The sequence below is a fragment of the Hermetia illucens genome, chromosome 2 (assembly GCF_905115235.1).
Source record: "Hermetia illucens chromosome 2, iHerIll2.2.curated.20191125, whole genome shotgun sequence".
Lineage (NCBI taxonomy): Eukaryota > Metazoa > Arthropoda > Insecta > Diptera > Stratiomyidae > Hermetia > Hermetia illucens.
In genome coordinates, this window is record NC_051850.1 from 33,914,019 (window position 1) to 33,926,699 (window position 12,681).

General features: G+C 41.2%; 1 protein-coding gene across 4 annotated transcripts in view; it reads left to right on the forward strand.

Annotated features, from left to right (window-relative positions):
- The first annotated feature begins 1,414 nt into the window (after positions 1-1,414).
- Positions 1,415-12,681, forward strand: part of LOC119650256 (putative uncharacterized protein DDB_G0271606) — a 41,373-nt gene continuing 30,106 nt past the window's right edge. For 2 of the 4 annotated variants that reach the window (XM_038052848.1, XM_038052850.1), the window contains exon 1: positions 1,415-2,081. The gene's annotated coding sequence lies outside the window, so the exon portion shown is untranslated. The remainder of the gene's footprint in view (positions 2,082-12,681) is intronic. The other 2 variants (XM_038052849.1, XM_038052851.1) reach the window with 2 other exon arrangements.

The following is a 12,681-nucleotide window of genomic DNA, read 5'->3' on the forward strand; positions in this document are numbered from 1 at the left end:
CCGGTCATTTTTCGACGAGTGCTGACACCCCTAGAGATCTGGAGTTCTGCACATACATCTTGGTTCGTGTGGATGCTTACCGGAAGCCCTTGCAGCCACCATATGAGGGCCCATATGAAGTGCTGAACAGAGGGGAGCACTTCTTTAGGCTTGATGTCGGCGGCAGGTCCAAGAATGTTTCCGCGTCCAGGTTAAAGCGTTTTGTCTCCGGAGCTGATGTTTCGGGGAGAAGGGATGCACGACGCGTCAGATTTGATCCGCGCCCCTAAAATTGGAGAGCCAAGAGCCGGGTTTGTCGCTGAAGCACGGCATCAGCTGCGGGTGGGGTAGTGTGGAGGCACAGGCTAACACCCGGGGTCCGCACGTGAACAATACAATTCACCTGCCTGAGTGGCTCGCCTACCCGTGGGTAGAGGCTGGCGAAGCAATCGGCAAGTAAAAAGTCAGTGAGAAGCGATATAGAAAATAAAAAAGAGCAGTCAAGTTTTTCTTTTCTGTACTTACGAATTCATCTGTAGTTAATTAGATATTTATATAATCAAAATGTCGTTGCGTTATAATTATGTTTTATGAACAATAAATGATCTCAATTACTGGACAAAGTAACCAAAAATTACTTGTAGACCCTACAGTTGCTTCTGGATTCCCGAAACTATGAAAACTACGATGTTCTATTGGAGATGAAACAAAAATGGGTAACCGATGCTTATAAGCTACCAGTGGTGCTATGTAAGCGACTATTGGTATGATTTTGCACACCTTTGGAAACTCCTGGAGGAACACCAAGTGGTTCTCATGCTTGCGAATCATATAACTTCCAGAATTTTTGTGAGACTATTCAACCGATTTAGTTGAAATGTGAATCCCTTATTTTATGTGCCCATACCGATATGCGAAACCCCGAAATTAAGAAAACGGGGGTCCTATCGGTATTTCCATTCTCCAGTGCAGCTTTTAAAGACGTAAATTTTTCAAGCTATTTTCTGTATCGTCTTACCGAATAAAGTGCATTTCATAACTTTATCAAAAATATTCAGAACTTACTCCTCCTTTCTATTTTTGTTGTGATCGATGACCATTCCAGGTTCATTCCAAAATTATTTAATGGTATTTCTACCTCAGCTGTATTCATCCTCTTGAAGCCACACAAAATAATTATTAAGCGTTGGCTGGCCCATAATTGATTCCAGTCGATTAACACACGTAATATCCATGCATTCGATATAAAGTTCTTCTGAAATGTTAAAAATAATTCCTCCCACAATTTAAACAATAACTGCCGACGGGAAAATAGGAAGAATTTCAACTTATCCCCACGCTTCGCGCAACGCCACCTTTCAATGACTCTCATTTTCGCCTTCCGATGAGTCTGGCACCACCGAATTCAACGAAACGTTCTTCTTCTTCTCAGGCGCACAAGGAAAATCCATCGAAAAATAAAAAAGCATAAAGCGATAAAGATGGCAATGCAGTTCTACGAAATGGAGGTGTGAAAACGTAAATGTCGGACGTCGGAAACATCCCAGGCGACAAAGTGTTTACTGAAAACGGCAGTGAGAGCAGTGAATCAGGCGTCTTGTTGCGGAAATTTCAACGTGAAACCGTCGCGATTGTTCCCCATCCAGTTTGAGCGCGTCGTGAATCGATTCGAGTGGAAAATCTGCTTCGATTCGGAAGCGCGGACATTCCTGACAATTACTTCCAACTCTTGTGTGCGAGCGTTCGTGCAAGTCCATCAATCTCCCGATGCCCGGGGTCGATGATGAAAATTCCCTTTTTCGTGGCCGTTTCCTGCGTATGTGAAAAAGTGCAGCGGTTAGGATCGACGGGAATCGTGTGAATTTGAGCGTGATCACGGCGCGGAATTGCGGGTGGAGTGTGAAAAGCGGTGAGTTGCGTGTGGGGGAAAATCGACCGAAGACGACGGGCCGCCGCCGCCGCGCTGTGTCCATTTTGCAATACACACAAGGGCGTCCAATTCCAATGTTTGCCGCACTGTAATCGACCCGACCCACGGCCAGAAAACTGCACGAATCCGCCGTCGCCTCGAACAATTGGAACCTGCTTCCTGTTTCAGACTGGTATGGACAATTAGAGTTAGACTTTCTCGAAAGCGCAGCGAAATCGAGTGTCCATGTTGAGTGGAGGCGAAGGCAAAGGCACAGGCGAGGGTCCGCGGGCCGCTGGCTGGCAGGCTGACGGGCTGTCGCCCGCTTCGTCGACGGTTAGGACTCAGGTGGGGGAGGGTGGCCGGGCACTGGTTTCCACTTTTCTTTTTGTTGTCTCGCCTTGAGGCCGCGATCTGCGTCTCCGTTGTCTTCTCGCTGGTCGGCATCTATTCCGGGGGGAATTCCTTCGGTTGCAGCGTTCTTGCGACTCTTGGTCCCGGGATGCAGTGTAAAATGCTTGCAGTTGTTTGTCAAAAAGTTTGCGGTTCGGGGCGCAGAGCGCAATGTTTACGATTTGATAGACTATTAACCCTTCGCGGGCGCCATCAATCTTACTATTGATGCGGGGCGTGCGGAATGGCTGAGTAAATATTTTGAAAAGTAAAAGTGAAAATAAATAATGGGCGGACGGATTGGTTTTGGGTTGCAAATCTGAAATTTTTCCAAGTTTAAGGGTAGCGTTTATAATATTTTTAATTTTCAGATGGGATATTTTCGCCACAATTCCTTGAAATTAACAATTTTAGATAGTATTATTCGGAAAAAGCGTTAGAATTCACCATATGTGAGTCGGTTTTGCAGTGTTTTCGAGAAGGGGCTGGAAAATTATTATTGTGTTTGCGGATTAGTAAAAAGGATCAACTAATGCCTGACTACCAATTACTGACCCGTTGTTCCTAGTGCAGAGGAATGACAGTATCTGATGGGCTGCACCTGCCTCAAATGAGCAGTCAAAATTTCTTGGAAACCAGGTGCTTTTAGCACAGAACAGATGGGTTTGCTTATCAAATGTGGTGGAGGTAGGCGGCCCGACACAATTGCTTAATCAATCCAGACATTGTAAATATTTTGGAAATGTTGGCTAGAAAACTCTGATCCTAGGAGTCAAGCGCTTCTATTGGAGAGATATATACCAAGGCAAATTGGAAATAGAAATTTATTCTGCTGAAACTTCCCTTAATTTCATGATGTTGGTGGTCTAAATCTTTCTTATTTTAGAAGTTCTCTAAGATGCGTCAAAAACACATTCATGATTAGAAACAGGTTTCAAATAAACCACTCCTTTCAACCAATCTATGGCCATTTTTAAGGTTTTGTGTTTCATTGTTCGTCTGTCTGTCTGTCTGTCTGTCACCCACTTTTCTGCAAAACGGCTAAACCGATCCGAACGGAATTGGACAGATGGGAACTATGAAATCCCACGCATACCGTGAATGGCATAAATTTAGGTGGAGTTTAGGCTCCCCATACATGCAAAGGGGGGGTTAAGAAAATTTCAACGGATATAGTCGCGCAGGGTATCAAATGAAAGGTCTCGATTTGTACTTTCCGAAACTGACATTAGTTTTAGCGTGAATTGCAAAGTGCGTGAATAAGGAGTCAACATGTACACACTTCAAGTGACACAGTACTGATTTTCAGAAACTGCCCGACCTAAAATTCTGAAAAAATATCTGGGTGGTGTGCTTAGGTGAAATCTAGGCCTCAAAATATGTCCCATTCCGATATCTACTCACATAAACTTACTAATAGTATATTACCAACTTTTAGAAATTGACTGAAAAACCCCCCTTAAGTTGATCCCAAGAGTACTAAATTCTTCTTCTATGCACCGGCATAGAAGGCAGTATGGTGCATACGCATGCCAAGTTTCATGAAAACCCAACTATTAGTGTTAAAGTTATAGCAGTTTAAACTTATCAATTTCCTGCGTATTTACCGCATCTTAAGCCACACAAATAAGATGGTGACGTCATAATTAACGAGAATGGTTTATACTCGAATGAAATATTAAAATTCTATTCATGAAGAATCTACTTCTCCCCAGCCCTTTTTTTACTGGTGTCAGTTAAATTCTTCGCATTTGCTAATAATATTAAACTCAGAGTGCCAAGCCTATGAGGTTGACTGTTGTCAAGGGCTATCATTCAAATGATTTATTTAAATAGCTTTCTAAAAAATAGAGATCAATGGAATTTTTAGCTATGTGACACGGAACTGTCATGCCCTCGTCGCTCCTCACATCTTTTTCTTCAGCCTTTCTGCCGTTCACAAGCGGTGTCGGCTCGTCCTGATCGGTTTCGCCATTTTGTTTTATCAAATGCCTGATCTGGATGTAATCGTGAGGCTTTTAAATCCCCATCCGGTGTATGAAGCCACCGTTGTTTTGGCCGGCCTTTTGGTCGCTTACCATTGACTTCGATGTTCAGACCAATATTGGCAAGTGAATTTTCGTTAGCGGGAACGTACGTAACGACACCATCGAAAACGCCTCTTTCGCAGTTTTTCGACGATCTATTCAACCCCATATCGATCGCAGATATCCTCATTTCGGATAAGATCAAAAAGTGTCACGTCACTAGTCTAATGGAACATTTTAGTCCCCATTACCGCAAAATGTCGTTCATTGTCTTTTATAGTAGGCCAACACTCAGAAGTGTAGAGATACGTCGATCACAAAGAACACCGGTTGTGGAACGCCATTTTATTCAGATTGCGTTAATACGTGAAGCGATTTCATTACGCAGTTCTCCATTGGTTGATAGCATTGACCCGAGATATTTGAATCGCTTATTTCTGGGCAGGTCACCACCGCTGACAGCACTGAGCGATTTAAATATCGTGAGTCAATGCTATTGGCCAATGGATGCGTTATGCTCCTCCATAAGAAAACACAAAACCTTTTATACCTGATGCGTCAAGTTTCCGGTTTTCCGACTTGTTTAGGACTAAATGCAGTTGGTATTTAGGGTTTTTTCTTCTGGTCATTTTCAAAAAACAAGTTGGTCAGGCGTTACATTTGAATTGTCGACCTCGGTTCGAATCCTAGCGGGATCGTCGATGAAATCCGAGCTCTTTAAAAATTGTTAGACAGCAGTTCCTCGAAAATTAGAAAAAAAGTTTTGGCTAATTCTAATTTGTAAGAATTTGTAATTTCCAAGCGTTTTCAATAATGTAAAAAATAAAGGTCCGTGACTAGATTTTAAGAAAATTTCATTTGCTTTAGACTGTCGTTTGCTAGATTTTGCAGACAAGCGTACGGCATTGCCGTTAACACAAAGACAACAATTCTAGACGCTGGTAAGCAAACCATTAGCAAAATTAATTGCCTCTGCATGAGGGACCCATTTGTTCAATTTCTCGTCCTCGGAATCGCAGGTTGCCGATGAATTTAACTTTTGATCAAAAATGTCATCATGGTATCTTTCGACTTATTACTTCCTACCAAAACAGGAATCTTTATATTGTGTATTGTGCCATTCGAAAACTTATGATCTGTCGGATTCAGAAGTTGGAACAGTTCTTATTTTCCTGTCTAGGCATTAGAAGCATCTTAAAAGTCACTTCCGTTGGCCATATTCATGACAGTACTATCAGCACAGTTGCTCAAACTTTCTTCGAACTCGATTGCAATACAGCCTGAGAAACTGAATTTCAAGCAGACTTTAAATACGGAAAAGCTTTGCAGGTTATAACTCTCTTCAATGATAGCGCTGCCGGCACAAATCGTTGCGGTCAAAGCGGATCTAGTGCTAATCAGCAAACAGTACTGAAACAAAGACCCAGCTACATGACATCCCGATTTATTACGAGGCTCTGTAGCTGGTTTCGGGACGGTTCCCAACTTCCGTCGGGGGTCCAAAGCCGAGGGGATTGCTTTGCTTGGTTTTGGTGTTTAGGGATAGCGGTTTTCAGCGACTATGTAATAAATAATATGTAGCATTCAGGCTGCAGAGGGAATCAGATCTTGGTACGGGTCTCATAGTTTTAGACACTGGACCCAACGTTCCAGCGCCCAAGCTACGAAGAAAGCATTTCCGTTATTTGTGTCGGAATCAGTGGCGTCATCGGTGGGCGGACTGCGAGCTCCGGAAGATTTTCCGACGAACGACCAGCAATACATCACGATGTTGCAGTGGTTGAAGCTATCTCTCGACCAGCCTGACACTCTCTCTGTGCATGAAATGTCGCAAAGGCTAATATCGGGAGTGCGGGAGGTGGTAGCGCTACAGCCGATACTGTTGAAAATTCAGTAATGGTAGCAACACCCAGTCCTGACCAAAGAGAGTAAGCCAGGATATACCAGCAAAGGTGCACAATATGGTGTTCCATTACCGACGGGACCTGCTCCTCGGTGCATTCAACGCTCAACTGCTGGAGGCAATTCTCCTTGTCGCTGGAAAGTGTCAAGGCTATCGCAGATCAGTTAAGACAAAGGAGACCCTGAGTTGCCATTATATACCAATCATTGTATATACTTGATGCAGTCGGGGAAGTGCTCGAAAAGCTTATCAGGAGTGGACTTGAGGAAGCGATATGTTCTGCTGGGGAGTTATCACCAAGTCAGTCCGGTTTTAAAGCAGAAAGATCCACACTGATTGTTGTCATGGAGGTTATAAATGCTATTCATCGAGGTAAGGTGCAGAGTCGTTAATGTCGACTCCTCGTAACTCTTAAAGTCAGAATTCCGTGGGATTGCAGATATGCTAGAAACTATATTCAATTTATCGGGCTACCTTTTGCGTATATTGAGGGATTATTTGACGGCGCGATGATTGAGGGGATAGAGAGTCAGCCGCTCAATTTCGCTGCTCTGGGTTCGAATACTAGTCGTGATGGATGTCTATGTTCTTCTTGTATTTATCTCGTTGCTGTGAGCTTATAACTTACACCGTTCTAAGTGTGATGATAGTGAAACTGAAGCACAGTCTGACGGTGTGGATGTCCTACACTCCACCAAAGAGTGAACAGCGAACACTATACTTCTATTTCAGAGTTCGCTCCATGCCCGATGAACCGCTGACGGGCGGAGGAGGGTGAAAGTCAGGCCGGAGGTTTTGGGAATGGTACCAATGGTGATAGTGGTCGCAAGAGTTACTCCCATTACTCTCCTTGCCAAGGAACATAAAACAGTTTACAAGTCTACTGAGAGTTACTCATGAAAAACAACAACATACATTCAGGGGGGAGATAGATTGCACCGCTTATTAGCAACTAAGTCCGCCGTTGAACCGAAAGCATGATGAAATTGATTATTTCTTTACTCAGCTTCTAGCCAGATGTGGAGGTTTTCAATTTTACAGGTACAAGATTGGGAAGTTACGATTCCTTGACTATGTGTTCTCCAATGTATAAGTTGAGATGGGATTCATCGGAAAATTTACCCAGATACAGAGGAGTTATTTACGATCAGCAGTTGCCAGAAAGATGCTGAGAAACACTAATAGATAGACTCGTTTTGCGCATTATCTTTAGGCTTTTGTTGCGGAAAAGGGTTCTACCGCTGTGGGACCGAATAGCAGGTGGTTGTTTGAAATAACAATTACCTTCCTCCTCTGCCCTTTTTTTGGTGAAAGAGTTCCCTGACTTGCAGTCGAGACTAGCCCAAGGTAATGTGTCAAACAGAGGTATTCAATTGGTATTGCGACGGATTAACGTTACGAAAATCAATACTTAGTGCATAAACACATTCACCTACTCTACCTACATAAAACTAGAATATTGGAAGGATGAGAAGCAAAATATAAGAAAAGCTCGGAAATTAGAACCACTTACTCTATTTTCAGAGCGGCACATGTAAATAAATTTTTTGTATTAATTTCCAAGCTTTTCTAATTTTTTGAGTTCTAGTTTACGAACGGCTACTGTACAAGGGCCGGTTGATAAGTTTGCAGCCTAATGTACTTAATGAAAGAAAAGGATGGTGATATATTCTTTATTTTTCAAAATAATCCTCGATTTCTCGTCAAAATGGTGTTCTACAGCCGGACTGTAGGGTGGATGATCAAATTCCCGTAGTTTTTAGGGCAGCGCTCGCAACCTGGTGCGAACGGGCGCGTTGTCTGGCAAAAGCAAACACCCCGTGCCAATTTGTCAAGTCACTTCTGTACGATTACCTCGCGTAAGTTAGCGGATTACTGGTCGTTCTTTGCAGTCCCTTTAGGCAAGTAATCAATTAGTAAAATTCCCTCATTGTCCCAAAAAATAGTAAAAATAATCTTTGATGAATTTTTTCACTTTGAATTTCCTTGGTGGCCTTTCTGGCTGGTTGCTTTATCAACTGCATCGACTCTTGTTTGGGCTTTGTCCATATTAACGAACCTAAGTTTCATCAACGGTCACAATGCAAATGAAAATTTCATTCAAATTATTAAATCGTTACAACGATGAGCGGTGTGGGAATTAGCGGTGCCCAATTTGCACTAATTTTTCTCTTGTACAAATACACGTTCTTTGTTAATCTGCAGTACTAATTTTTCGGCTTTTCATTTTCTTCGGTCACTACTGTCGTCTTCTTAGGACTCTCTTCCTTATTGAAATAGCCGATCCCAATTTTTTACCATTGTATATAAAGGTGCAGAATCCCCAAGAACAGATGATATTTTTTCCAAACATTGTTTCGGCGTATTTCCTTTTAACAAACAATTCGATCACAGGAAAGTACTGTAAATTGCGAGAATTCCGAATTTCCGTTAACGTTGTGTTTTCATTTGTACCAGAAATAACTCGAAATGAACCAAATAAAGGAAAGAGAGAGCTGTTTATACTAACAATAAATCATGTACTTAGTGTTATCGGTAGCGAGATGATGAGCCATCGCCATCGCTAACTACCTAAGGCTGCTAACTTATCAGTCACCCCTTGTATATGCAAATATCTCCAAAAAGAGGCAGTGTATCAACTACCCATAAGCGCCACAGAATCGGTTGGCGACGTTTATTTCTGCTTGGTTCAGGTCGTCCTGAGAACCTGGATTCCTTTAATGCTCTGCACCACATGTTTCTAGAATGTCGCACTTGGAGGCAAGCGTTAATTAATCGTTGCAGCTGCCGAGTAAAGATGGCAGTCACTTTCCAGGTACCGTTCTTATATACAAACAGATTTAGCGCGAAACAATCTCAATTTGATGTTGTTAAGGTATCTGTACTTCTAAATTTTGGATAACACCGTGAATGCAATTAGTCTTACATAATCAACAAAGAAAATATTTTGAATAAACGTTAACACCTATATTCGTTTAATGGTTAGAAACAAATCATATCGTAGAATTCGTCGAACCATTTAGTCCTATCAAATCAAATTCGGACTCATCGGAAAAAATGACTTTTCCAAATGTTCACGGTCTAGTTTCGCACAGTCGCCTATTCTTCATGACTTCTTCAGAAGAGGTTTTCTTCAAGTCTTTCGGGCACGAAGACCAAGCTTATTCAGATAACGTTGCATTGTACCTATGCTCATCTTTAGCTCACTTTTCGGTAGCGGTTTTAAATATATTTCGGAGGGTGATCCGACTAATTTCCCTGTAATCGTAACCTGTTTCAATTTTTTTTCTCCCCGTTCTTTTACGAACAAGCAGAGATTTCTCCTTGCAAAATAGCATTTGTTTCCTTCTTTTCGGCATTCAATTTTCCTTCCCGGTTCACTATAATTTGTTTAATTTTCGAAAAATTCACTTGACGTTAACTCGGAAGCAACCGAATTGGACGAAACTTTGACATTTAATGAAGGAAATATCAGATATCCTTTAAATAATAGTTTGGTTGTTTAAATTTACTTGAAAAGATAAAAATGAATTGAAAGAAATCTGGAAAATCGGTGGGTGGGTGTGTATTGCCAGTTAATAGTTGAAATCCAATTGACCTCCTGAGAGACACCGCGTTCGAATGATATACCATCAATGACGATGCGGTGGAAGCTGAAGAAAGCCAAAAATCCAGCCAAGTTTCTGTTTCCCCATCATATATCGGAGGAAGGTGTTGTCAAAGTTCATATTCCCACCGTAATAGCCCCAACACCTACGGTTATTTATCTTAAGATGGTTAAATTTACTATCAAAACTAGACTGGCAGCTGCCTGCGTTAACTATGCAGATTTAAGAAGTTTTCGCTAGCGTCCAAACTTGCCTCTGTTTTGTTTCGAAATTAGTGTTCTGAAAGTTGTGAAACAAGCGTTGTTTTGATAATGTTGAACATTCATTCTATAGTTCTTAAAAACATTCAGTAGGATCTCAATCTTTCATTTTTAGAAATGTCATTTTAAAGTAACTATTAGTGCGATTACAATTGAATTTGAGAAGCTGCACTATCTGTGTCTTTTTTTACTTTCTTTCTTTTTTACTTACTTCACACTGTTTCCGCTATTATGTCAAGATTACTCAAAATTTCTAAGTATTCCACTATTAACAACGTGTAACACCCGATGACAGCACAATTGAAGATCTCATATCAACATAACCACAGTTTCATTAGGATTCTACACCCAGAGCCGGGAGCTAAAGATTGAGCGAAAGAAAGAAAACATTGAGCGAAACCCGAATAAAGTTCAACATAATTGACTTGGTACATTCTCATATAGTGCGAGAAACTTTAAGACTATTTAAGTCCAATATATTTACGGCTAATGTCCCCAATGTACTTTTAGGAACCCTTCATTGGCTTGCATTATCTTGCTTGTTGCCTCTTCCTCATTATCCTAAGTCTCCGTTGGTGCGTAATATTGTACTATTGAGTTGTCGCTGATTCTAGGCTGGTATCTCGCAGTCAAAACTGATATTTGTTCCAAGAGTATGAGGCCACACCTTGCGTATGCAGCAAACATTAATCTGACACTGGATTGACACTAACTTGTGGCAGGTTTGTCAAAACACAGAGCAAGACGATTGCTTCCCAGAATCCTACTATTTTACAAGGCTAAACCGCAGGTTGTCTAACCCGTACCGCTGGGATTCTCGTTGAAGTTGCATGCTTCAGAATCCAATCATAAACCGCGTTGATGAAAGCAAAAGGTCGTAGCTGAAAAATCAACCCATCTCAAAGGCATGATATTTCTGAAGAATAAATATGATTCACGATGTACAGGTTACTACTCCACGAATTTGTATCTTTTATTCATTTTTTAAGCCAAGCAGAGAATATTTTGAGTTAACTTTCAATCGGCAGATTACAGCTTCCCGGTTTAACCTATCTACATCCTGATGCGTTTAGCTAATACACAGCCGTTCAGATTCTATAGTGACTTAGCCTTCCTCCTCGCTCAAATGCTCTTGCGACCCTCTAGTAGGAAGGAAGATATGTCTTTTCCAGTCTTTGTCTTATTCGGTGGCGGGTCGACTCGTCGGGATCGAGTTCACCACAACTCTCGACTCATCCTTCATCGACTAAGAGTTTCAGGCTAATCCTAGTTAGCGAATTATCATCAGCGCGAGTGACATAATGGTAAAATCGGGAGCGTTTTTTTTAGATAATACCTTCAAAGGTATCCATGCCATCTTCGCATTTTTGTCTCTTGCTTACTTTTCTACACAGTGTAGGACATTTACACAATCTCTTTTATGCTAGAGTTATTATTTCCGACTATTTTGTTTATGGAACTATGCGTCAGTTCCACTATCATTACAATTAATGCTATGTCAGTGGTAAGACTAAAACAATTGGTCCAGCACCATTTCCGTCATAATCTTTGAACTTAGGGTCCGATTATTTACGTTTGGCCGCTCTTGTGGAGTTTTGCTGTAGAGGCAAGATCGCTGAAATTGGTAAATATATTGGAGTGATTGAAAAGGGCTCCTTTGATGTCAGCGTCAGCTGATCATAGCTTCATCTTTCCATGGGAGGGAGAGGAGAAATAAGCGTTTTTTTTTTCTTTGGAAGGAGAAGATTTTTCTGGCGGATGAACAATTTCATATACACTGGGAATAACTCCTGTAAGTTCATTGTAACCTGCATATGAAACCGCCCCTTTCTTACTAGTTTCTATTTTTTTGAATTTTATTGTTTTGCTTAGTTATTGTGGTGTATGCCTTCATTAATCACTTCATCTAAAGCTTCGTTTCATTATCGGTTTATATTGTGTGCACATTTCGGTAGAAGCACTGGTGTGATAGTGGACTTATGAATAGAAAAATTATTATCAGAAAAGTATATAGCTTTGCAATATTTTTTTCTGAATTAAAAAATTGATATGGATAGACCAAATAGTTTCATTAGTTGCAGGTGGCAAACTCCGCTGCTGCTTATAATGGCCTTTTCTTGCTCTACCCAAATTACAAACTGCTTTTAAGAATGATTGGAAAAGCTAGACCTTTACACTAAGGGGATAATTGGCGAATATTGTGGAGAATTCCAACCAGGTTAATGAATGATGTATAAAATATTCTCAATCTTCAATGCTGGAGAATACTTGGCATACAACGTGGACGTCTATAACGCCCTCGTCGAGTGAGACAAGCATGATAATGATTGCAATACTGTAAAAAAAACATTATTCGCATTTGGAGCCCCGTCCAAGCTGGTCAAACCCATTATAATACCATGTTTGATGGTCGAGTTTGTCAAGCATCAGAGTCTCGGCCTAGTTATCCCGGGGATGTTTTTATGTAGCCCCGCTGTTCTAAGCTTAGCACTTACAAAAAAGCGAAAAAAAAACAATACTATAAAACAGACTGTGGCAACCAGTAAGGCAATGAGTCAATCATCGACTCATGTGAAAGAACAGGTCAATCGAAGCAAAGCTT